Below are 27,004 nucleotides of genomic sequence, written 5' to 3'. Positions count from 1 at the left end.
CCAATTATTTAATTCTCACCAGCATTACAGCCATTGAGAAATATCAGCTGGAAGGCAACTCCCCTAGCCCCTCATTCAGGACTCTGCTTTCTCGGGGTCTGTGGGAAGAGTGTTTTTGCTGACCTTACTTAGGACCAGCTCATATCCACTGAGTACTTACTATGCACCAGCTGCTGCAACCAGCTCCTTGTGGGCATTTTCTCACTTCATCCTCAGAACAAGCCTATGAGGCAGATGTGATTGACAGCTCCATTTCAGAGGTAAGCACACTGAGTCTTAAAGAGGGCCGGTCACTTTCCTGAGTCCACACAATTTGCCAGTAGCAAGGTCAGAATTAGAAATCAGATCTGCTTTATTCCTAAATTCTTCATGCCCCTTGGAAAATAGACATTTCTTTGGGCAAACTGGGATTTGCCCATCTGCTCCCAGCTGTCTCCTTTGCTCTCCTGAGAATCCAGTAAAACAAAACCAAGCCTAAAATAGGTTAAGTCTAAAATGAAGATTCCCAGGCATTTGGGAGTCCCCAGGGCTTTAAGTAAACAATCGTCATCAAAGGGAAAGCTTTGTGTGTTGCAGGGCAAAGACACACCCTCTGACTTAGTAATTGCACCCGTGGGGTTTCTGCTAGGGCTATATTTAACATAAAAACCTCCACAAGTATATTTATCATAAAGTTATTTCAATATCTGAAATTTAGAAGCAATATAAATATCTCAAATAAGGAAATGGTTGGTGAAGTACTGTGCATCAACAAGACAGAACATTATGTAACCATTAAAATTATGATTCTTTAGGCTGGGTGTGGTGGGTCACGCCTGTAATCCTAACACTTTGGGAGGTCAAGGCGGGAGGATCATGTGAGCCCAGGAGTTCGAGACCAGTCTGGGCAACATGACGAAACCTCATCTCTACAAAAAATACAAAAATTAGCCAGGCATGGCGGTGCATGCTTGTGGCCCCACCTACTTGGGAGGCTGAGGTGGGAGGATCACTTGAGCCTGGGAGATTGAGGCTGCAGTGAGCAGAGATTGTGCCAGTGCACTCCAGCCTGGGTGACAAAATGAGACCCTGTTTCAAAAAAAAGAAAAGATGATTATTTAGACTACATAGAAATGGAGAAACGTTTATGTACATATCATATATGATTAAGTGTAAACGGTATAAAATACATGTGTGATATGATTGCAACTTAGCAAAGAGTGTATGCATGTGAGCAAGGTCTGGAAAATGAATTAATGAAAATGGAAATAGTGGTGTTAGGTTGACAGAATTACAAGTGCTTTTCATTTTTCAATAAAGCAGTACCTGTTCATGTTAAAAACAATTCAAACAATAAAAAAGGTGTGATCATTAGAGAAATGCAAATCAAAACCACAATAAGATACCATCTCACACCAGTCAGAATGGCTATTATTAAAAAGTTAAATAACAGCTGGTGAGGTTGTGGAGAAAAGGAAATGCTTATACACTGTTGGTGGGAGTGTAAATTAGTTCAACCATTGTGGAAAGCAGTGTGGCAATTCCTCAAAGAGCTAAAAACAGAACTACCATTCAACCTAGCAATCCCGTTACTGGGTATATACCCAAAGGAATATAAGTCATTCTACCATAAAGACACATGTACATGTATGTTCACTGTAGCACTGTTGACAATAGCAAAGACATGGAATTAACCTAAACGCCCATCAATGGCAGATTAGATAAAGAAAATGTGGTGCATATACACCATGGAATATTATGCAGCCATAAAAAGAATGAGATTATGTCCTTTGCAAGAACATGGAGGGAGCTGAAGACCATTATCTTTAGCAAATGAACACAGAATCAGAAAACCAAATACCGTGTGTTCTCATTTATAAGTGGGAGCTTAATGATAAGAACACATGAACACATAGAGGGGACCAACACACTGGGGCCTATCAGAGGGTGGAGGATGGGAGGAGAGAGAGGATCAGAAAAAATAACTACTGGGTCCTAGGCCTAGTACCTGAGTGACAAAACAACCTGTACAACAAACCCCCATGACACAAGTTTACCTAAGTAACAAACATGCACACGTACCCCTGAACCTAACATAAAAGTAAAAAAAAAAAAAAAAAAAAAAAGATGTGAAGTTGAAAGTATTTCAGCTCTCCAGTGGTAGCGCCTATTACATTTTCTTATACCCTTGTCATGAAAGAGTTTTTACATTTAAAAATATCCTTAATGCTATTTTTAGTTAAAAACAAAACAAGTCTTTTTTTTTTCACAATGGCCAATCCTCATGTCTTTCAGATCATTTGAATTTTTTAAATAAGATTTTACTTTGTTTATTATAATTATTTTTAAGTTCTCACTCTGCTGCCCAGGCTGGAGTGAAGTAGTGCAATCATAACTCACTGCAGCCTCAAACTCCTGGGCTCAAGTGATCCTCCCTCGTCAGCCTCCCAAGTAGCTGGGACTACAGGCATGTGCTACCATGCCAGGCTAATTTTTTAAAGTTTTTGTAGAGATGGGGTCTCTCTGTTGCCCAGGCTGGTCTTGAACTCCTGGGCTCAAGTGATTCTCTCACTTTGGCCTCCCAAAGTGCTGGGATTACAGGTATGAGGCACTGAGTCTGGCCTGTTTATTACAATGTTTTATTTTTTTAAATTTTGGGCATACAAAAAAAATTAGAATATAATATAATGGTCATATGTGTAACTTCTACCCAGCAAAAAATTTAAAACATTTAAGATGTAGTCAAGGCCTCCTCCTGATTCCTGATTCCATTCCATCCCTCCCTCTTTGTTGATACTATGACTCTCCTGAATTTACTATTCATCATATTTTTCTACTTTTGCTATATATATGTATGTGTGTGTGTATCTTTCTTAAAAATATTTTTGTTTTGCACGTTTTAAATTTTTCTCCAATTTATATAATACTGTTTAGATTCTTCTGAACCTTGTTTTTTTCACTCAATATTGTTTTGGTGAGATTCATCCATATTGACAAGTTTGGGCATGTTCAGGGTGGTATGGCCGCAGACAGATTCATCCATATTGATACAAATAGCTAATTCATCATCACTGCTGTTTAATATTCCTTTCTGTGAGTGTAGCAATCTCTGTTGGTGTCTTGCCTGCCTATATCCTCTGAGCACTCAGCATTTCTCTGGCTCCCACTGCCAGCACCCACACATCATTGTCCACGGGCTTTCTTGACTGTTGGAGCATGATCTGTTGCTACATGGAGCAGGCCCAAAAGCCTGGGATTTAACAGCCCCCAGGAGTAGCCCTCACCAGTGACTGATGGAAGTTGGTAGATAAATACCCCAGCTCCCTTGCTCCTTAGGGAGGATAACTCTGAGGCCTCACTCTACACTGCCTCCTAGAATTTCCCAGCAGGATTAAGCTGAAGTTCACTGCCCACAGTGGTAACTTGCTTGATAATCACCTCAGGCCAGGTTTTCCAGAAGCAGAAACTGAGCTGGAATTTGGGATGTAAGATGTTTATTAGGAATCAACACCTCCAAAAGGAAACGGGGGAACACAGGACTGGGCAGAAGGAGGAGGAGAACTGTGACTCTGGCCTGATAAAGCCTTGGCCAACCTGCAGGGAGCTGGGGAGCAAGTACGGTAGCATCCATTAGAGTGTCTCGTGGTGGACCCAAATGGCTGGGTCTTTATACCTCCGCCTTGCTCAGTCACTGGCTGTGGGCTGTCCTGGAGTGGGCATGACCTTGGGTGAGGCTGCTGTCTATGGCTGAGGCAGACCCTGGAGGAGCTGACAGCTGGAGGCCCTCTGCTGATGCCAACCCCTGCAGCTTCCTGAAGGGGAATCTGGGCAGCACATCCATGTCTACCACAATAACACACCTTGTGGCTTGTTGGCTTCTTCCTTAGTATCATATTTTGCTGTTAAACATTTGAGACCACGTCCCACATAAACTACTTGTATCTTTGTCTCAGAGTCTGTTTTTCAGAGAACTCAGACAATGATTAAATCTCAGTTTATCCATCCTCCTATCAATGTTTCCAATTCTGTGCTACTGCTAACTAAGTTGTAATGGACTTTCTTGTATAAGTCTCTTTGTGTACATGTGGGAGTTTTAAGGTCAATGTTTAGAGCAGAGTTCTTGGGTCAGAGGGTATGTATGTCTTCAACTTTGTTAGATGTTGTCAAGTTGCCCTCCAAATTAGTTGTATTAAGTAACTTGAGTTATATAAACATTCAAAAGTTGCATGGGCCTAAAAGAATTACTGTTTCTCCCTGACTGTTCCTACCACAGAAGATTAGCATCATTGGGCATCTCTATTGTTTGCCAGAGAAAGGCATTCCATGGTCCCGGATCTGTCATGCTGAGCATGCTTTCTGGAAGGTTAAGCTGTTACAGACTTCTGAGACTGGGTCAGTTTGAGAAAACAAATAAAATCACTTAAAAAAATACTAATAGTTTGTGTCATGATGTTGGCTACATAGACTAAGATGACTTTGGTGTATTAACTATCAAGAATCACATGTAATGGACCATTTTACAGACTGGATAATCCCTCCTACCCCAGATGTCTATGTCTAATCTCTGGAATCTCTTACAGGGCAAAAAGAACTTTGTACATGTGATTAGGCTAAGGAGACTGAGATGGAAAGTTACCTTGGATCATCCTGGTGGGCCCAGTGTAATCATAAGAGGGAGTAAGACGTGACATGACAGAAGCAGCAGTCAGAGAGACTAAGAGAGAGAGAGAGATTGATTTGAAGATGCTATGCTGCTGGCCTTGAAATAGAAGAAGGTGCCACAAGCCAAGGAGTACAGGCAGCCTCTACAAACCTGGAAAAGGCAGGGAACAGACTCTTCCCTAGAGCCTCCAGAAGGAATGTAGCCCTGCTGACACCTTGATTTGGGGATAATACACTTGTGGTGTTTCAAGTCACTAAGTTTGTGGTATTTGTTACAGCAGTAATTGGAAACTGATGCCCCCATAACCAGATAAAGAGCCACCCAAAAGGATTTGAGGGAATGGTACTCAGAGGGTACTCACAGAGAGCCTCAGATAATGCCTCTTCCCAGCAGCCAGAGTGGAAAACCTCATAATTCAGGCAGCATTGATTAGAGTACCAAGGAGTATCTTGCATTGGTAGGAGGGGGGAAAATTAACCCTAAATTAAATGCAGCTCTGACCTGGTCTAACAAAGTTTAAGGGTAAGACCTGAAATGATCACACTCTTTCCAAGTAACTTAATGGCATCTCAGAACAAAGCTTAAGAATATTTGTATGAATACAATACTATTCAATATCTAACAAAGTAAAATTGACAATATTTGGCATTCAAGCAAAAAGCACCAGGCATGCAAAAAAGCAGGAAAATTCAACCTAGAATGAAGAGAAAAGTCAATTAGTCAAAACTGACCCAGAAATAACACGGATGATAGAATTTGTATATAACATATTGTAAAAGTTATTATTACATATTCCATATTTCAAGAAGCTAGAGGAAAGACTGAACATGACAGAAAGACATGGACGATATCAAACAAACCTAAATTGAGCTGTTAGAGATGAAAACTACAATATCTGAAATGAAAAATGCACTCACTAGGACTAATAACACAGTATACTTTGCAGAGGAGAATAATAAAGCATCAGTGAACTGTGGGATAACTTCAAGTGGCCTAATGTAAGTGGAATTGGAGAATGGAGTCCTTGAAATGGTGCTGGTATGCCAAAAATAATATTAGTCAAAAATGTTTCAAGTTTGAGGGAAACTGTAAACTTGCCTACCTGAGAAACTTAACAGACCCAAGCACAGAAACATGAAAAAAAACAACCCCAAGGCACATCACACTTAAGTTGCTAAACATCAATGATAAAGAGAAAATCAAAAGCAGTTGAGAAAAAAGACACATTTATATACAGAGAAACGAAGGTAAGGATGACAGAAGATTTCTCATGAAAGCAGAGCAAGCTAGCAGACAGTGGAATGACATCTTTAATGTACTAAACAGAAAACAAAACAAAAAGCCCTGTCAAATGAGAGTTCCACACTCAAAGAAAGTGTCTTTCAAAAACAGAGGCGAAATACTTTTTCAGATCTACAAAAGCTGAAAGAATTCCTCAGCAGCAGACTTAACTCTGCAAGAAATGTTATTGGAAGTCTTACAAGCAGAAGAAAAATGATACCAGATGGAAACATGGATCTACCTAAAGGATAAAGAGCACCAGAAATGACAACTATATAGACAATTTAAATACTTTTTTCTTCTTAGCTAAGTCTCTTTAAAAGATAATTAACTGTTGCCGGGCACGGTGGCTCATGCCTGTAATCCCAGCACTTTGGGAGGCTGAGGTGGGTGGATCACGAGGTCAGAGGTCAAGACCAGCCTGGCCAACATGGTGAAACCCCGTCACTACTAAAAATACAAAAATTAGCCGGGCGCAGTGGCGGGTGCCTGTAATCCCAGATACTCGGGAGGCTGAGGCAGGAGAATCACTTGAACCCAGGAGACAGAGGTTGCAGTGAGCCGAAATCATGCCACTGCACTCTAGCCTGGGTGACAGAGCAAGACTCTCAAAAAAAAAAAAAAAAAGATAATTGACTGTTTAAAGCAAAAATAATTTAATAATTATGTAGAGGTACATCTATAACAACAATACTACAAAGGCCCGGAGGGGAGAAATAGAAATATACTGTAGTAAGTTTCTTTTCTTTTTTTTTTTTTTTTTTTTGAGACAGGGTCTTAACTGTCACCCAGGCTGGAGTGCAGTGGTGTGATCACCACTCACTGCAGCCTGAACCTCCCAGGCTCAAGTGATTCTCCTAACTCAGCCTCCTGAGTAGCTGAGACTAGAGGTATGCGCCACCACGCCCGGCTAATTTTTGTATTTTTTGTAAAGATGAGGTTACATATTACCCAGGCTGGTCTCAAACTCCTGAGCTCAAGCGATACACCCGCCTTGGCCTCCCAAAGTGTTGGGATTACAGGCATGAGCCACCGTGACAGGTCTTGTTGTAAGACTCTTATATATGAAGTGATATGATATAACTTAAAGGTAAGCAATAAGTTAAAGGTGCATACTATAAATCCTAACACAACCACTAAAATAGCAAGCAAACAGTTATAGCTAATAAGTCAACAAAGGAGATAAAAATAGAGTCATGAAAAATACCCAATTACTTAAAAAAAACAAGAACAAGAGGGAAATGTGAGTAAAAAATAGACGGGAGAAGTAGAAAACACATAGCATGTGTTATAATCATGATAAATGTTATACTGTTTATAATAACCATGTGAATAATCATGATAAATGTAAACAGGCTAAATATTGAAACTAAAGCAGGGACTGCCATGTTGGATAAGAAAAAGCAAGACTCAGCTATGTGCTCTGTGTAAGAAACCCACTTTAGGCCAGGCACAGTGGCTCAGGCCTATAATCCCAGCACTTTGGGAGGCCGAGGTGGGTGGATCACTTTAGGTCAGGAGTTTGAAACCAGCCTGGCCAACATCGTGAAACCCTGTCTCTACTAAAAGTACAAAAAAAAAAAAAAAAAAGAAAAGCACTAGCTGGGTGTGGTGTTGCACACCTGTAGTCCCAGCTACTCAGGAGGCTAAGGCAGGAGAACTGTCTGAACCCAGGTGGTGGAGGCTGCAGTGAATCAAGATCAGGCCACTGCACTCCAGCCTGGGTGGCAGAGTGAAACTCCATCTCCAGAAAAAAAAAAAAAAAAAAAAGAAGGAAAATAACTCAGTTTAAATATAAATAAATACATAAATAGCTTAAAGGTGAAAGGATGGGAAAAGATATGTGATGTTAACACTTGTCAAAACAAAACTAACATGGTTATATCAATACCAGACAAAATAGATTTCAGAACAAAGAATATTAGTAGAGATAAAGAAGATAATTTCATAATGATAAAGGGGTCAATTCATCAAGATGACATAATCTTAGTGATTTATATACCTCAAAACAGCTTCAAAATACATGAAGCAAAAACTCACAGAACTGCAAGGAGTTATAGTCAGATCCACAATTATAGTTTGAGATTATAGAACCTCTCTCTTGATCACTGAGAAGAAAAAGAAAATCAGACCAAGTGGTTCAGTTCAACGGGAATGGAAAGTGCAAGAAAGGAGTGATGGAAAATGAGTTAACTATCCTGGAGGGCCAGATAGCAGGCCAAAACATAAAAACAGAGATGAACTCAGTAACTCTGGGGGCCAAGCGGGCGGGCGTGTTTAGTGAACACAAAGCTCTCCTATTACTATCCATAATTAGGACAAATAATTTCCAGTTTCCATAGTCTCAGTTATCCTTTTTATTTTTGTATAAACAATCTACAAGTGTGCGCCAGAAATATTGTTGCCCTTTAATCACACAGAACTGGTCTGAAGCAGAATCCTTTGAATTGTATAAAGTCAAGCTGAGAGAATAGTCTGTGACAGACAGGGGACGCATTTTAGTGCAGTCTTAGATCCATCTCTGAGTGAAGCAAGCATAGAAGGCGGAAACATAAGGAAATGATGTAAGCCACCATAAATTAAAGGATAGTGAAGAACGAACAGAGGTCCTGAGTAGATAGTCCATCCGTCTAATCATCATCTACCCATCATCCATCCATCCTTCCATCCATCCATCCTCCATCCATCTACTTATTTAATAAATAAGTATTAATACCTCGGTGGAGGAAAGTTCATCTGTATCCTCCTGACTCTTAGTCCTATTCAGGAATAACTGAGACCTCATACCTAGTTTGCCTTTAGGAAAATTACCGTCAAGGCACACACAGATCGTACCTTGCAGGGTGCTCTGGCAATAACAGATATCCTGTTGTGTGAACAATGGTCTATCCTGTCAACTCAAGCCATTTAATTTAATTTTAACTTTAATTTTTTCATTGAGACGGAGTCTCACTCTGTTGCTGAGGCTGGAGTGCAGTAGCGCGATCTCGGTTCACTGCAACCTTTGCCTCCCTCCTGCGTTTAAGCGATTCTCCTGCCTCAGCCTCCTGAGTAGCTGGGATTGCAGGCTCCTGCCACCATGCCCGGCTAATTTTTGTATTTTTAGTAAAGACGAGGTTTCACCATGTTGGCCAGGCTGGTCTCGAACTCATGACCTCAAGTGATCTGCCCACCTCGGCCTCCCAAAGTGCTGGGATTACAGGTGTGAGCTACCACGTCTGGCTTCAAGCCATTTTAAATCAGGCCCCCAAAACACTGGGTTGTCAGGAATTAGGGTAGAATGAGAGACATACTTAGATCAAATTGTGTTGAAGGAAGAGGGAGCCATTTAGACAAGAGACCCTTCTCCAAGAAGGGATACAGAGATGGATGGGAGTGGAAGTTCACGTCTCTCCCTCTATGTCTTCCATTCCTCCCCTGATTCTGCCTCTTCTACCCCCAAACCAAGAGCATGATTTGGTCCTTAAGAGCCAACCAGCCTCTTAGTTGACAGATGTGTGAACCTCTCTTAGAAATGCTGAAATAAACCCCACTCAAAAAGAAATCTGGAGTCTGGAAGAGAGGATCAGGTTTGGAGTCTACATGCGCCTAGATTCAAGTCCCAGCTCTAACACTTAGAAGTTGTATAATCTTTTTTTTTTGAGACAGTTTCACTCAGTAGCCCAGGCTGGAGTGCCATGGCACGATCTTGGCTCACAGCAAACTTCACCTCCTGCATTCAAGTGATTCTCATGCCTCAGGCTCCTGAGTGGCAGGGATTACATGCTTGTGCCACCATACCCAGCTAATTTTTGTATTTTTAGTAGTGATGGGGTTTCACCATGTCGGCCAGGCTGGTCTCGAACATCTGACCTCAGATGATCTGCCCTCCTCCACCTCCCAAAGTGCTGGGATTATAGGTGTGAGCCACTATGCCTGTCCTCAAAGTTGTATGATCTTGATTAAGTCATTGAACTTCTCTAGGTCTTGGTTTTCTCATCTGTAAAATGGGGATACTAACCTTATACAGGTGGTTGAGAGGATTAAACCAAATAACAGGTGTGGGTATAATATTTCCCAAGCTATAACCTTGAGTATCCCCCAAATATCGAATTTTGTTTTTCTGTAATTTAAACAATATCTTGAGCTCCCATTCTGACTACTGATTAAATACAAACAATAATAACAAAATAGTCAATTCTAAGCAAATTCAGACACTTAAATGTGTTTCTTGGTCATTTTAGTTTTAAGCTTGCTCAAGTCAGTATTTTCTCCTTCTCTTTCTTCTCTCTGGGGAGTTCTCCTCTGTCCTGGGGTTGCTCGAGTGTTAGCTCCGTAGTGGAGAGAGACACCTGCCCTTGTTTATTTCCTGAAACTTAATTCATCTTGACTAGCCTTTGGTCCAGAATATGCTGGCATCTTTTGGGACATCCACACACCTCCCTTACCTGTTACCAGGTCTACACAAGTCCCTCTATACTCTTGTTGTCCTTCTTAGAGCCTCAGAGACCCTCCTAGGCCATTACCTTTAAAATGTTTTAAATTTACCTTAAATAAACAACTAACAAACCCATATCATCCACCATGACAAGGGTACAAAAAGGAAAACAAAATTCTCTCATCTGTCCTTGTCCCGCAGCCCGCTACTTCTCCTCCCCAGAGGCAACCCTTTTTACCAGTTTCTTATGTGTCCCTTCAAAAATAATTTAAGCATATATATATATATATGCTTGTAATGCATATATAGTCAATGCATTATATGTATTATATATATTATGCTTGTAAATGCATATATATTATGCTTGTAAATGCATATATATTATGCTTGTAAATGCATATATATTAAAAATCATCTATCATTGATCAAAGTTCACTATGGACTTTAACTCGTACACACACACATACATATATATAATCTTGTTAACTGCCTTAGAAAACAAAGCCTAAGGCAAAGTTTCTGTGCTAACACTTTATGGAGGGACAATCTCAGAGCACAGCATGAGTCAGGGGAAAATGGAAGTGAGATGGTGTACTAATTTCCAAGTGCTGCCATAACAAAGTATTGCTAATACATACGGGATGGCTTGAAACAACAGAAAGGTATTCTCCCACAGTTCTGGAGGCTAGAAATATGAAGGCAAGCTGCCGGCAGGGCCGTGCTTCCTTGGAAGCTTCTAGGAGGAGGATCCTTCCTTGTCTCTTCCAGTTTCTGGTAGCCCCAGATGTTCTTTGGCTTGTGGTAGCATAATCCCCATCTCGGCCTCTGTTGTCACATAGCGTTCTCCCCTTGTGTCTATGTCTGTGTGTCTCTCATCTTCTTATAACACCAGTCACCCTGGCTTAAGGACCCACCCAACTCCAGTATAACCTTGTCTTTTATTACATCTGCAATGATCCTATTTCCAAACAAGTTCACATTCTGAGATACTGGGGGTTAGGACTTCAACATATGTTTTTGGGGGCACAATTCAACCCATAACAGGCAGGAGAGTAATCTCATGATGATGTTGCCAAGCTGGCTGAAGCTTCACAAGAAACACAAAGCATTTGGGTTCACATGGCAGATCTCCAGAGAGGCGCATGGGGCCACTGTGCCTCAAAACAGTCTTTTTGGGATGTGAGGAAGAAAAGAATTTATCTGCAAGATCTTATCCCCCATCTCTCATTGGTCAAAGTTCACCCACGGGGCTTCAACTCACCCATATTTTTAGATGGAGTTCCTGCCTCCTATGGACGGCCACTAGAGAAGCCAGATCCCGTGGCCCATGGCATAGCACTTCATCCAAGTCAGAAGTGTTGGGGGTGCCTGGGCCTCAGTGGGCCTGGGTGGGGTAGGTCCAGTGCTCAGGTGTAGAACCAGGAAGGGGCGGTAAAGCAAGAGCCTGCTGCAGGGTTGTTCCCAGGGCCAGCCTGCCTTACAATGGCCTCTGAGTCCCAAATCGTCTTCCTTCACATGGCTTGGACTCTTATCTTCTCTTAATTTATCTGTTGGAAACTGCAGAGAATTATCAGGCATCCATTAAGGGCTTAAAGGCAGACTCTGAAAAATTTGACTACGCCTGCGAGTATCAGCAACCATGTGGGAATCTTAACTTCCGAAGATTACTGTTCTCTTTTACAACTTTCAACTGATTTTTATTGAGCACCTACTAGGTGGCAGCCACTGTGTAAGGCACTAGGAATATCGCAGACAAAGGAGCTTGTGTTCGAGAGGGAGAGAGACAATAAACAAACGTCAAATGCAATTCTAATAGAGCCCTGATCGGGGAAATACAGGGAATTATAAGATCCAGCCTTGCCTATGTTGCTATTTATATTCTCTTCTTAACTTTAAAATATCAAACAAGAAAATTTGGAAAATATAGAGATGTTCAGGAGCAGTGCAAGATGCTATATGTTCCTTTTATTACTGAGCAGACAGGAGTTGCACTGAGGGGAAGGGAATTTTGTTCGTTGGAGGGGAGGTAGGTAATAGATACTTTTGTCTGGCCTTGGTCTGAATGGCTTAGGGCATCCTAAATTCAAGGAAACTCAGCCCAGCACAGCAGTCTGACTTTATTGTGCATCCTGCTTTCTTGGAGAGCTTGTTAAAAATGATAGCTTCCCGGAGCCTACTGTCAGAGATTGATTCCCAATGTGGGACAGGGGCCAAGAACAGATGCTTGGCCCATTGCGGCTTTCAGTATATTTCTGTTGAATAAATGAATTCTAACGCAGGCAATCCGAGGATCATACTTGGATCTAGAGAGAGCGGCAGAGGGAAGTTTCTCCCATCTCCTAGATATTCCTAGGGCCATCCTGTACTTGGGAAAGGAGAAAGGAAACCCTGTTCCCACCTCGTCCCTCTTATGTCCTGTGGCCTCCTCCTCCTAGGACCCAGAATTCAGGCTGGCAGTATTTATACCCTAGTTCAGTTCTATTTGGGGTTAAACTTTTGAGAGTTGGTCTGGGAACTTAACCAAGATTTATATAGCATTATTTCTATTGGAAACTAATTGAGATTCAAAATGTTTATGAGCATAAAATGTTTTCATTCTTATTATCCCATGTAAGCTTTGCAACGTCCTCCGGAGCAGATATTGTAATTATTTTCGTCTTATACTGGAGGAAACTGTTGTTAGTGACTTAAGTGGAATGTTAACAGTCCCTTCACTGCACTTTCACGATTCCATTGCCCACTAAATCTTAGGCCTGTGAACACCTTTCTTCAGATATAATAAACTCAGGAACAGAAGCAGGGTCCAGGCATCTGTTTTTCCTGTCTTTGTATCTGTTGTATCTTCGAGCTGGTCTTTTCTCTGATCATCCACTTTGCTGGTTGTGTGTGCTTGGTGGGGGCTTTGGGTGAAGCCCCTGCAGAAGCTGCTTCAACCCTAGCCCTTCATTCAAGTCTTCGGGGCGGGGGTTAATTCTTAATTCGAATAGCACTGGGAGTAGGTTTGGAGGAGTGGGTTGAGGGCGGGTTAAGGAGTTTGAACCATGTCTGTAAGCCAATCGTTTCATCCTTGGTTGTGCCTCAAAATCACTTATGCCCAATCTTTTAAAAACACACAAGCTGGGGTCCAAGACCAGTTCTACAGAATCAGATTCTATGGTGGGATGGGGATTGGGGCCTGGGCATCGGAATTTGAATTTAGGTCATTCTGTCACCTAGCAGGGTTGACATTCTTGTTGTAGGCATGCAGGCAGTGAGTGCGTAGTTATTGAAGGAAGGGAGTGACAGCACTGTTTTAGGAAGATTAATTTGGCAATTGTAGGAGGGAGAGAGGGGAAAGGAAGAAAATTGGAGGCAGGGAAACTAGTTAGGAGGCTCCAGAAATAGACTGGGGATAGATGTGCTAAGACCTGAAACTGGCTGGTGATGGGAACACCATGTGGAAGGCAGTTGGAAGGGCTCTGTGACACTTGGGTGTGGGCAGAGGGTCAGGGAGTGAAGAAAGAAAGACAATAAGTCAATGATTTTCAGCAAAACCCACTAAAGCAAACACTTCACTTTCTCCAGTCATCAATTCTTTATTCGGGAAGTGAAACAATGGATTTGGTGTTTCCTTACTGTCAGCAAGGCTCAGTGATCAATAGTCAGTCTAGGCTTTGTGATTCTCTCTCTCTCTCTGTCTCTATCTTTCGACGGAGTCTTGCTCTGTCGCCCAGGCTGCAGTGCAGTGGCGCGATCTCCGCTCACTGCAAGCTCCGCCTCCTGGGTTCACGCCGCCATTCTCCCGCCTCAGGCTCGCGAGTAGCTGGGACTACAGGCGCCCGCGACCACGCCCGGCTAATTTTTTTCTTTTCTTTTCTTTTCTTTTTTGTATTTTTAGTACAGACGGGGTTTCGCTGTGTTAGCTAGGATGGTCTGGATCTCCCTATGTCGTGATCCGCCCGCCTTGGCCTCCCAAAGTGTTGGAATTACAGACCTGAGCCACGGCGCCCAGCCTGCCTGCTTTCTTCCTTTCTTTTCTTTTCTTTTCTTTTTTTTTCTTTTCTTTCTCTCTCTCTCTCTCTCCCTGCCTTCTTCTCTTCTCTTCTCTTCTCTCCCCTCCTCTCCTTTCCTCTTCTTTCTTTTTTTCTTTCTTTTCTTTCTCTCCTTTCTTCCTTCCTTTTTTTTTTTTTTGAGACGGAGTTTCACTCTATTGCCCAGGCTGGAGTGCAGTGGCACATCGTGACTCACTGCAATTTCCACCTCCAGGGTTCAAGTGATTCTCCTGCCTCAGCCTCCCAAGTAACTGGGATTACACGCGCCCACCACCATGCCCAGCTAATTTTGTATTTTTAGTAGCGACGGGGTTTTGCCATGTTGGCCAGGCTGGTCTTGAACTCCTGACCTCAGGTGATCCACCCGCCTTGGCCTCCCAAAGTGTTGGGATTACAGGCATGAGCAACCATACCCGGCCCTCCCTCCTTTCCTTCCCCTTCCTCCTTTCCTTCCCCTTCCTCCTTTCCTTCCTTCCTTCCTTCCTTCCTCTCTCACTCTCTTTTTCTTTCTTCTTTTCTTCTCCTTTCTTTTTCTTTCTTTCTTCTTTTCTTGAGACATGGTCTCACTCCAGTGCCCAGGCTGGAGTGCAGTGGCACGATCATGGCTCACTGTAGCCTCGACCTCCAGGGCTCAACTGATCTCCCCACTTCAGCCTCCCTAGTAGTTGGGACTACAGGCACACGCCACCACACCTGTTAACATTTTTTGTATTTTTAGTAGAGACAGAGTTGCACCATGTTGTCCAGGCTGGTCTCAAACTCCTAGGCTCAAGCGATCCTCCCGCCTCTGCTTCCCAAAATGCAGGGATTGCAGGCATGAGCCACTGCGCCCAGCCACGGGCTACAGTTATTTTCTAGAAGGATTCAGCAGTGTGTCAACTGGGATGCAAAGCCACAGGAAAAACATGGTGTCTCTCTTTAGAGCAAGGTTTAACAAACTTTGACTATAAAGGACCAGTAGTAAATATTTTAGGCTTTTCAGGCTACATAGTTTCTGTAGCAACTATCTAACTGCTGTCATAGCGTCAAAGCAGCCATGACAATATCCAAGTGAATAGGCATCGTTGTTGTTCCAATAAAACATTATTTACAAAAACAGATGCTAAGTTGGATTTAAGCCTCGCAGGCTTAAGTCTGCAGGTTATAGCTTGCCAACGCCTGGTCTAGAGCACCAGTGTTACTGGAAGATTTCAAAGGAATTTTTTTTTCTATTTTTTTTTTTTTTTTTTTTTTTGGTGATGAGGTCTCGCTCTGTCATCCAGGCTGGAGTGTAATGGTGTGAATTCGGCTCACAGCAGCCTTAACCTCCCAGGCTTAAGCCATCCTCCCACCTCAGCCTCCCAAGTAGCTGGGACTGCAGGCGTGTGCCACCATACTTGGCTAACTAAAAATTTTTTTGTAGAGATAGGGTCTCCCTATGTTGCCCAGGCTAGTCTCAAACTCCTGGACTCAAGCAGTCCTCCTACCTCAGCCCCCACAAAGTGTTGGGATTACAGGCGTGAGCCTGGCATAAACATTATTTTTGAAATCCAAGTTTTTACATGGTCTCCAATTTCTAGCGTCACCTTCTCTTTAACATCTGTGTTAGGCCATTCTTGCATTGCTATAAAGAAATATCTGAGACTGGGTAATATATAAGAAAAGAGGTTTAATTGGCTCACTGTTCTTCAGGCCATATAAGAAGCATGATGCTGGCAGCTGTTTGGCTCCTGGGGAGGCCTCAGGAAGCTTCCAATCATGGCAGAAGGTGAAGGGGTAGCAGACATCTCACATGGTGGGAGCGGGAGCAAGAGCAAGAGAACCAGTGGCAGGGAGGTGCCACACACTTTTAAACAACCAGATCTCATGAGAACTCACCCACTATTGCAAGGACAGCACAAAGCCACGAGGGAGCTGTGCCCATGATCCAATCATCTCCCACCAGGCTCCACCTCCAACATTGGGGATTACAATTCAACATGAGATATGACGGGGACACAGATCCATATCAACATCCAACCAGTACTGTTCTGCAAATGCAGGCTGTGCAATGCACAAAGGCAGCTAAGCAAGGGGACAGGTGGGGCTTAAACCAGCCTGGTAACATGTGCAGTGTGGAAGAAAGGGGTGCATTTCGTAATTCATTGCTCAGATGAGCTCCTTTTGTGTGGTTTGCATAAGAGCATCATATATGCTAGTCACAGCCTTGACATGCTCCACACTCTCACGTGACCTGACTTCAGTAAGTAAGTCTGTCCCCGTCTGCAGTACTTCTTGAAGTCCTGAGAAGGGAACAGTTTCTGTTTCTCAAGTGATGTTCAGCTTGTTTGCCAGGTGTTGGCTTGCTGCCTCTCTATTGGTCACTGCTGGCCACCTTGGGACCCCTTTTCCAAGCTGCTCCACCTGGTCCACCTTCTCACAAAGGTAGACTGAGGCCTCCCTCTGATTTCAGGTACTTGTCAGACAAGGCCAGCAGGGGTACTAGACCAGGCCAAGGCTTGAAGCAAACATAAAAGAGTTATAGCTAAAAACCAGAAACCTTAACATCAGACGTCACATGTGTCTTGGTTGAAGCCAGCCTTTTTAGATCATTCATCAGTCACAATACCTGGTTAGAAAAACCTGAATTCGTTTACCTGTTTCAGACCTCCCTTCAGAAGTAGAAGCCTCATGTCTGATGATCTGATGGACTTACCAGCTTTACGCCTTCTGCTAAACAAATGGGGATTTTTTTTTTTTTTTTTTTTTTTTTTTTTGAGACAGAGTTTCACTCTGTCACCCAGGCTGGAGTGCAGTGGCGCAGTCTCGGCTCACTGCAACCTCCACCTCTCAGGTTCAAATGATTCTCCTGCTTCAGCCTCCCGAGTAGCCGGGATTACAGGCGCCTGCCATCACGCCCAGCTAATTTTTGTATTTTTAGTAGAGACGAGGTTTCACCAGGTTGGCCAGGCTCGTTTCGAACTCCTGACCTCAGGTGATCTGCCCACCTCAGCCTCCCAAAGTGCTGGGATTACAGGCGTGAGCCACCGCGCCCGGCCCAAATGGAGATTTTTAAAAAACGAAACTAAATGCACAATTGTATACATTTTGAAAACAAAACACAAACCTTGGAAGAAATTTTGCATTTTCTATAAGTATCTTTGAGCCATGGTCCTGGGTTTCTGGGTGCAAAGCCACTGGGCTCTGTCTGTCATTAGAGATGCTTCAGTAGAAAACCCTGAGAAGCCCTGAGTTAAGTACTTTCATCTTATTTAGCACGGATGCACTGACTTCTTAGAAACTGCATATCTAGTATCAAACATGAATGCCTTTGGCCAGTTTAAATGAGTTCCCATTTTCTTTTTGAAACTCCATCCTCATTTTCCTACTGATAGTTTTGGCTTACTGCTTTGAGGCTGTGAAGGTTGAGGCTGCTTGCTTTAGGAAAATCTAGCTCCTTGCCATGGCTGCACATTGGTTCTCCTGAAAGTGTAAGGGCTTATTTTCTCTTGGAAATTCTGGGTCCTTATAAACCCAAAATCTGATGTGCTCATTCAGGTCTTAGGGCTTCCAGACCCAGAGCTCACCATGCACCTGCACCCAGCAGTGACTCTTCTGCCTTTCCCAGGGAGCAAGGCTTCATTGTCAGAGGAAGGGGCAGGAGGGACATCTTGTCCTTTGCCCAATCCCTGAACTTGGAGAGCCTCTCTTGTCCCTGCTTTGTCTGTGAAGCGGTTCCTAGTTGCTTTGAGATTTTCCAGCTGAAAGCTGCCTTGTTAATACAAAGTAAGAACTAGGGCATTTCAGCCTTAGGGAAAAAACTATCAAACAAAACACAGCTCAGACACGGTTTTAGCATCAGAGGAAGAATTTTTAGGGGGAGGGGACATTCAGTCCCTCTGAATTCGACATTGGAGTTTCTCATTGGGTCCAGAGATGTCGCTTGGCCTAAGGTTGCCAAACCCTCTGCCTTTGTCTTTCAGCAGAGGTGGCCTGCCATTGGCAGGCAGTGCTAAGTACAAAGGCAGCATCAACCCCAGATCAGGGCAGCTGAGGTCCTTGTTCGGCACCCTCTGCATTTCTCTGGCTTTGCCCCTCGCTATGGAGTGAGAACAAGCAGCCAAGGGAAGCCAAGGACAAGGAACACTCCCCAGATCCCTGGGGGTCTCTGAGGGTCCTGGCATTCTCTGCTGAAGGGACCCCAAGCCCTCTTCAAGGGACTTGTTGAACTCTTTCCCAAATCCATCCTCCCAAAGGTGGGAAGTGCATCTGATGTACACACCTAGGGGCCCAAGAGGTGGTCAAGGGACAGCTGTTGGCTGGTGAAAGCACATGGTTGGAGCTTGGACAGAGTTGTTTGCATACATGCATGCAAGGCCCTCGGTGGTAAGAAACGGAACCGGGGTAAATAGAGAAGTGGCATGAGCCGTGGGCCAGGGAGCCCCCATTTACATTCTCATCCCAGCCCCTGCAAATGTTAGGTCTGAGCCTGCCAAAGGAAGAACAGATGGAAAATCTCCAGAAAAAATACAAGAATCATGAAACCAACACATTTACCCGAGCTCCTGTTTTGGTGGCGAGAGAAGCGTCCCCAAAGCCATTGCACTGATAAATCCGGACACGAAGCTTAGTTTATTTTTCATTTAAAAATCAGATAAAATATTAGTTATTTCAATAATGGGTGCATTTATTTTTAAAAGGGTGATAATAGCTCCCTATGTGATTGTGAGGCTAAAATGAGAACGTGTGCCGTGGAGGGGAGCTATTATTACACGTTAATAAGATTCTTCTTTTTCTATTTTCCTCCAGCTGGTCCCTAAGATAATGTTCAAAGCTTTTTCTTTCATTTGTCTTGCTCTGTCTGGTGAGATATTGTTAATAAAAACCAGATACTAAGACATTTTTAAATGTCAAGTGAAGACAAGTTAATAATTGCTCTCCCACAATATGAGAGCGAACGGTGGTCCAGGATCAAAAGCCATGTTTTTCTCCTTTTTGGAGCTGCCAAAATTCCCTTAGGAGTGTGCACCAGGTAAGTGTAAGAACAAGTTCAGAATCTGAATGACATTGTAACAGCCCATGCCAGACCCCAGCTGAGGCCTCTCTCCACTTTGATGTGATTAAATCCCAGTCTTGTCTGCAAAGAAAGCACAGGCTGAAAAACCACGCAGATGAGCCAGGCAATCTGCCCAAATATCAAAACACAAGACCTGCGGATAGTCCTTCAGTGCCCGCGGAGTTGTAAGTGATGTGGCTTGTGCTGGGAAACACAGTTATCATCCCTTACACTTTGTGGAGCTCTTTGTTGTTTGCAAAAGGCATAGACATGATTTCATGCCATCCTCCCACAGAGAGCGGAGCTTGTCCACGTGGAGCACCTGGAGATGAAATCCTCGGCATTTTCCAAACTCCCATTTTAGGGGGTTTGGACAGAATGACATTGGCTTTGTGGGTTGGGCAGGGCACCATGTTCTCAGTAAGTAGTGCATAAGTGGCTGCTGGGATTCAGTTGTGCCACCCTCTGCAAGACTCCTAACAAGTGTACAAGCCACAGATGCCTTCAGGGAAACAAAGTCTGGCTAACCCCACCCCCACCCCTGGGCCCCCAGCTGTGGCCCTTCCCATCAAGACCCTGCTCATGGGGAGGCTGCTGAGCTTCTACTTCATGGATAGGACTTTTTTATTTTTAATTTTTTATTTTTAGAGACTCCCTACGTTGCCCAGGCTGGTCTTGAACTCCTAGGCTCAAGCAATCCTCTCACCTCAGCCTCCCAAAGTGCTGGGATTGCAGGTGTGAGCCACCGCACCTGGCCTGGATAGTGGGTTGTGTCTCTGCTCTGCCTGTCCTGCAGGAATGGCTGCTCCTCACCGGGGTGGGCATCAGGAGACTTGGGGTTTGAGCCCCAAATGTCTGAAAGGGATCTCTGGTCTGCAGATCTGGCTGGACAAAGCAGCCTTGGGCATGTGAGAGCCTGGAGCTGGGCATGCAATATCCTTATCATGGGAAGGGAAATGGGCTACTTTGTCAGCTTTTTCCTCTTTCAGCATCACATGTTGCTCTGGCTGGGGAAATGGTAGAACAAAGATGATTCTCCAGAAGGCCTGTCGGTGCCGTGGGGCAGGAACAGCCAACCCCTTGCAGTTAGCAGTTCCCAGGAACCAAGTCTAGGTGTTTTCTCAAAGAGCAACAACCCCTCTTCTCTATGGTTCTGTGAGGCTGCCCCTCTTTCTCCAGGTAGAGGAGGAAAGACTGGATGCCTCCTTCTGAGTCCTCATGGCTTTTAACCCTCTTGGAAGACAGAGGGAACACATCCCTGAGGGGGCCAGGGTGAGCCCAGGAGGGGTGCAGAACCTGGGGTCCAATGCCCAGAACTGATGTTGGGCCCTAGGCTGGATCAGGTGGACAGAGCTTAAATCAGAAGTAGACTGGGCCTGCACTGAGAGTGAGTGTCACGAGGAGTTGAGGAGAGGTGGGGCCAGGGGTTCCAGGAGTGTCGAACCGATGATGGAAGCAGGGAGCAGGTGAGCAGGAGCCAGGTGGGGTGGGAACCCCAGGAATCAGCAGGTTCCAGGTGGAAAAGAAGCAAGAGGATCAGGAATTTGGCTAGAGGTGACAGGGGCATATGGAGAAGGCTGCTCCTGACTGGCAGTCCTATAGATTCATTGGAGTTAAGAGAGAGAGACAGTCCACCCCAATTGTTCACTCCTATGAGGAATACTGTACAAATTAAAGGAAAAAAAAGAAAAAACCCTATAGGATTAAAAACTGGTCAGGCGGCCAGGTGCGGTGGCTCACGCCTGTAATCCCAGCACTTTGGGAGGCCGAGGCGGGTGGATAACGAGGTCAGGAGTTCAAGACCAGCCTGACCAACATGCCAAAACCCTGTCTCTCCTAAGAATACAAAAATTAGCCAGGTGTGGTGGTGCACACCTGTAGTCCCAGCTACTCGGGAGGCTGAGGCAGAAGAATCACTTGAACCCGGGAGGCAGAGGTTTCAGTGAGCCTAGATTATGCCACTGCACTGCAGCCTGGGTGACAGAAAAAACAAACAAACAAACAAAAAACAGGTAAGGCGCGGTGGCTCACAGATGTAATCCCAGAACTTTGGGAGGCAGAGGCAGGCGGATCACTTGAGGTCAGTAGTTTGAGACCAGCCTGGCTAACATGGTGAAACATTGTCTCCACTAAAAATACAAAAATTAGCTGGGTGTGTTGGTGTATGCCTGTAGTCCCAGCTGCTTAGGAGAATGAGGCGGGAGAATCACTTGAACCCTGGAGGTTGAAGTTGTGGTGAGCCCAGATCACACCACTACACTCCAGCCTGGGTGACAGAACAAGACTCTGTCTCAAAACAAAATACAATAATAAAAAATAAAAACAAACTCTTTCATACACTGGCATCTACTTTCCTTTCTAGCCTCACCTCCACCAGTTTTTTTTTTTGTAGTAACCTACACTCCAGCCCAAAAAGTCTGTGTTTTCCTTAATACATTGTGCTTTCCTGCCTCTATGCCTGCCTAAGCCATTTTTTGTCCCTAAAATGTCAATTCACTGGCTCTCTGCCAGTGGAAATCTTATTCATTTATCCTGAATAGGCAAAGGATGCCAACTCATTTAAGAGATACGATTAGGAAGAATATGGAAAAATAGTTATCAAAGAAATGTGAATTAAAATAACAATGAGGCATCATGGCATAGTTATAAAATCATAGCAAATTATAAGAAAACCAAAAACAGCCCACCCAATGCTGACACCGTTTTGCTGAAACAGGTACATCTATTGCTGGAGGCATTGTAAATGGGCTGTGATAGTTCTTTTATGTGTCAACTTGACTGAGCTAAGGGATGCCCACATAGCTGGTAAAACATTATTTCTGGGTGTGCCTGTGAGGGTGTTTCCAGAAGAGATGAGCATTTGGATTGACAGGCTGAGGAGGGAGGATCACCCTCACCAATGTGGGCAGGCACCATCCAATCTGTTGAGGGCCCAGATAGAACAAAAAGGCAGAAGAGGTACGAAGTTGATCTCTCTGCTTGAGCTGGGACATCCATCTTCTCCTGTCCTTGGACATCAGTGTTCTTGGTTCTCTAGCCTTTGAACTGGGACTGGGACATATGCTTTTGGCTTCGTGGTTCTCAGACCATTGGGACTAGACTGGAATTATACTACCGGCTTTCCTGAGCCTCCAGCTTGCAGACAGAAGTTATAGGACTTCTCAGCCTCCATAATAGGCAATCCCTCAGAATAAACCTTTTTCTATATATCTATATGTATCCTACTGGTTGTGTTTTTCTGGAGAACCCTGCCTAATACGTGGGCCCAAACTTCTGGGGGAAACAATGAAGTAATATATTTCAAAAGAGACAGAAATGTTCCTGTACCTTGATGCCCATCAATCCTATTTTGCAGAGTTGAGCTAAACAAAATGACACTAAAGAAAAAAAAAAGCTACGTGCATAAAGATACCTCTTGCATCATAGTCATCATAATTTTTAACAGTGAAAAGACTGGAAATAGCCCAACTACCTCACAGCAGGGGACTCTAAAGGAAATTACACTCAGACAGATGGAAATTATGATGATGAAGACTATTTAGCCAAAGGAAATGCTTATAACATAATGCTCACGAGACACAAAGTTTATTGTGACTACACTATAAAAGTCACATAAATGTATAGATAAGGATATATAAGGGAACAGAGAGAAAGGAAAATCACTACTTATTAGGGTATTATTTTTATTAGAGTGTTGCTGATGTAATAAAAATCTCCTAGAGGAAATTTCCTTCAAAACCCCTGATTCGTTTTGTTCCCATCTGGTCTGTGGTCCTTATTGCATTGCGCCTTGAGTGTAATAATTTGTGTCCTAGTTTTAGCCCCGTTTGAACCATAAACTCTTCAAGGGCAAGGACTATGTTTTACTTTTCTTTGTCTCACGTGAGCACTTGTATCTCCCTGGAACGTAATAATATTCAACAATTATTTATTAAGCAAATTAACCATTGCTAAGGATTATGTTGTGCTTAAAAATAAAATTGGACAGATCATTCTCTCCATTTTCCTGTCTCCTGGCAAGAGGCACTCAACTAAATAGATATCTGTATTATCTTTAGGCTTCCTGGGAAGGAAAATCCACATTCAGAAATCTAGCATTTTATACCTGGAATGAAACATAGATACAGTAATGCGGGCAACACTTGGGAATCTGGGAAACTGAGGCTCTTGGGACTTATTTACCTTTGCCCCTTAAGGCAATAAGATGTTTAAAAATTGAAGTCATTCTTAGGTTTACCACCTGGGGCCAACTGGATCCTGGCCAGAAGGAAAAACGAACCACCACTCCTAATGGGAGCCCAGAGCTACTGTGCCTAAGCCAGGTCTCTCTTTTACGAGCCTGTCAGGGCTAATTAGAAGACAGGAAATGTGACAACATGGCTCAAGCTTATGCTTCCCAAAGAAAATAACAGGAATCCAATGCTGAACTCTTTTTAGGTACTGATCCCTTATTGCATGCCAGACGCTTTATGCACATCAACTTACGCTCCCATTTTACAGATAAAATCTTAATGTTCAGAGAGACTATGTGATTCACCCAAGGTCAAATAGCTTTTGTTTCGATGCGGCCTGTCAGGATCCCAAAGCAACCACAGACTCTTAAGCATCCCTACCCAGCATGCCTTGGAACTCACAATAAATAGGCCCATTTTGTCTCTCTGTCCAGGTTGATGAAGCCTCGGCATCTTCCTTTTCCTTTCCCCTTTATTCTTGCATGTACAGGTATTGGCCCTGTTCTGCAGCCTGGCTGCAGAAAAGCCTATTTCCACCTGGCTTACATTTTTCTTGTTTTCAGACTGGGTCACCAAGCTGATGATTTTATTCCATGCTTTTCGAATCCACTGTGGTCATCAGTCATTTTCTCCTGAAGAAAATCACACACTCCCTTGTATCAGTGACCTTTCCTGAGGTCTGAGCATATATATCATTTCTAGGACATGTTTTCTTTAACTGAATACAGTCTCGCATACTGGGGATAAGGTTTGGGGATTGCTATGATTTAGATGTATCCCTTCCAAACTTCAGGTGTTGCCAACGTGATAGTGATATTAAGAGGTGAAGACTTGGCTGGGCGCGGTGGCTCACACCTGTAATCCCAGCACTTTGGGAGGCCGAGGCAAGCGGATAACTTGAGGTCAGGAGCTCGAGACCAACCTGGGCAACATGGTGAAACCCTGTCTCTACTAAAAATACAGAAATTAGCCAGGTGTGGTGGCGGGTGCCTGTAATCCCAGCTACTTGGGGAGGCTAAGGCAGAAGAATTGCTTGAACCCAGGAGGCAGAGGTTGCAGTGAGCTGAGAGCATGCAACTGCACTCCAGCCTGGGTGACAGGGCAAGACTCTGTCCCAAAAAAAAAAAAAAAAAAAAGAAAAAAAGAGGTGAAACCCTTAAGAGGGGATTAGACCATGAGGGCTCCACCCTGAGGACTGAGACTAGGTGCCCTTATAAAAGGGCTTGATGGAGGGAGTAAGTCCCTCTTGCCCTTCTGCCTTCCACCGTGTGGCACCATCTTGGAAACAGAGACCAGACCCTCCCCAGACAACAAACCTGCCAGTGCCTTGGTCATGGACTTCCCAGCCTCCAGAACTGTGAGAAATAATTTCTGTTCTTATAAATTACCCGGTCTATGGCACTTTGTTATGGCAACACAAACAGACTAGGAGAAGGATTAAAACAGCAGTTGTTCCAGAACAGTTTCTTCCAACATTATGCTGATTTTCTTTTTTCTTGGACGCTTTTTTACAAGTTGCACTTTTTAAATGTGATATTCTCCTACTCTTGCTGAGGCCTCTACTCCTCTTTTCTTTCATACATTTTTGTCTGTGGTGCAAAACTGACACTTTTTTGTTTCTCTAATGCGAGCAACAATAACATCTAATTAATATGCAGCTACACTCAGGCCGAGGCAGAAACCCTTCCATCTGCTGTTCTGCGATAGCTGCTTCCCCTTTTGCTCACTTACGTTCTTTTTAGCTTATTCTGTGCCCTTTAAATTGCCTTCCTAAAACATAGAATTCCACATCAACTCAAAATTAGTTTAGAAAATAGATGGTGCTTGGTAAGTTCCAAACTATAAAATCCTGCCCATCCTTGGCAGTCTGGGGCTTACACCATTAAACATTAAGTGGTAGCAGATGCTTCCTGCCTGGGACTCAATTTCTAGGCCTATGTTTCGTTACTCCTTCTAAAAGATAGATTTTTTTTTCTCTTTTTTCAGTCATTGAAAAAAAAAAAAACCCAAAAAACACTAGGTTTTGGCCAGGTGCGGTGGCTCATGCCTGTAATCCCAGCCGGGAGGCTGAGGTGGGTAGATCACAGTCCAGGAGTTAGAGACTAGCCTGGGCAACATGGTGAAACCCTGACTTTACAAAAAAATACAGAAATTAGCTGAACATGGTGGCATGTGCCTGTAATCCCAGCTACTGGGGAGGCTGAGGTGGGGGAATTGCTTGAGCCCCGGAGGTGAAGGTTACAGTGAGCTGTGATCAAACCACCGCACTCCAGTCTAGGCGACAGAGCCAGACCCTGTGTCAAAAACAGAAAACAACAACAACAAAAAAAACCCACTAGGTTTAAATAAAATGTAAACTTCTGTACGGCGGCGGGGGAGAGGGGGGGGTAGTTTGGTGACAGATGTCTTGTTTTCAAAAACCTAATTGAGGAATGGGCTGCTATTTGTCTTCCCATCATTAGAAACTCAATCCTGCATGTCCTGGGGAGCCCAGTTGTAAACCTTAATTTTTTTAGAAGGACGATGATTCCCCGCAAAGCCAGGCTGGCGCTGTAGAAATCCACAGTCAGAAAGAACCACAAACCAACTCCCCTGGGTGGCGTGGTCCAGGCATCGCTTTATTTAGATGAATTCACACAGAGGTGCTATAGTGTGGTCTGGGCATATGATTATATGGTTTCGATGTCATGGAAACTTACAGGAAGTCAAGAGTGCTGTGAATCCCAGCTCACACATTTGCTGTGTCTACCTCAGTTTCCCTTTTTCTCAAATTGGTGGTGTAACTAGTTCTTATTTTGTAGGTATTCTAGTCCCCAAATTTCTTTTTAAAGAAACATGAGAATTTACTATAAATGCTACATAAATCCCAAGTTCGAAGTGCCTTTGGGCTAAAACCAGCTTTGAAGTGAGGCAAGAACTCAGGCTCCCTTCTCTTTTCTTCCCCGAAGATCCTAAGAAGAACACACAGCCATGGCTAGACCAGGGGAGCCAAGGAAAAGGAAGAGAAATGGTTACTTTCACTTTGTTCTTTAAGCCCTTGAAAGAGAGGCGACTCAGTGTGCCCCAGGAAGGGAGGATCCATCTAGCTTTCAGCATTTTCCAAGGTCCTTTTTGAGATGGGCACCAAAGTGACAGGCTCAAAGGAAGGCTTTCTTTCTTTCTTTCTTTTTTTTTTTTTTTTGAGATGGAGTCTTGCTCTGTCGCCCAGGCTGGAGTACAGTGGCGCAATCTCGGCTCACTGCAGCTTCTGCCTCCAGGGCTCAACCGATTCCCCCACCTCAGCCTCCTGAGTAGCTGGGATTACAGTCATGCGCCACCACGCCCAGCTGATTTTTGTATTTTTAGTAGAGACGGGGTTTCACCATCTTGGCCAGGCTGATCTTGAAC

The 27,004-nt window shown here is 43.8% G+C and overlaps 1 long non-coding RNA gene across 1 annotated transcript in view; it reads right to left on the bottom strand.

Annotated features, from left to right (window-relative positions):
- The window catches only part of LOC109023414 (uncharacterized), a 47,381-nt gene that overhangs the window by 6,033 nt on the left and 14,344 nt on the right, over window positions 1–27,004 (bottom strand). The window contains exon 5 of the long non-coding RNA XR_002002799.3: window positions 161–298. This is a non-coding gene — a long non-coding RNA (uncharacterized lncRNA). The remainder of the gene's footprint in view (window positions 1–160; window positions 299–27,004) is intronic.

This window comes from Gorilla gorilla, chromosome 16 (genome assembly GCF_029281585.2).
Source record: "Gorilla gorilla gorilla isolate KB3781 chromosome 16, NHGRI_mGorGor1-v2.1_pri, whole genome shotgun sequence".
In the NCBI taxonomy this organism is placed as follows: Eukaryota; Metazoa; Chordata; class Mammalia; order Primates; family Hominidae; genus Gorilla; species Gorilla gorilla.
The sequence above is the reverse complement of the archived record's forward strand: the minus strand, read 5'-3'. Positions and strand labels throughout refer to the sequence as shown.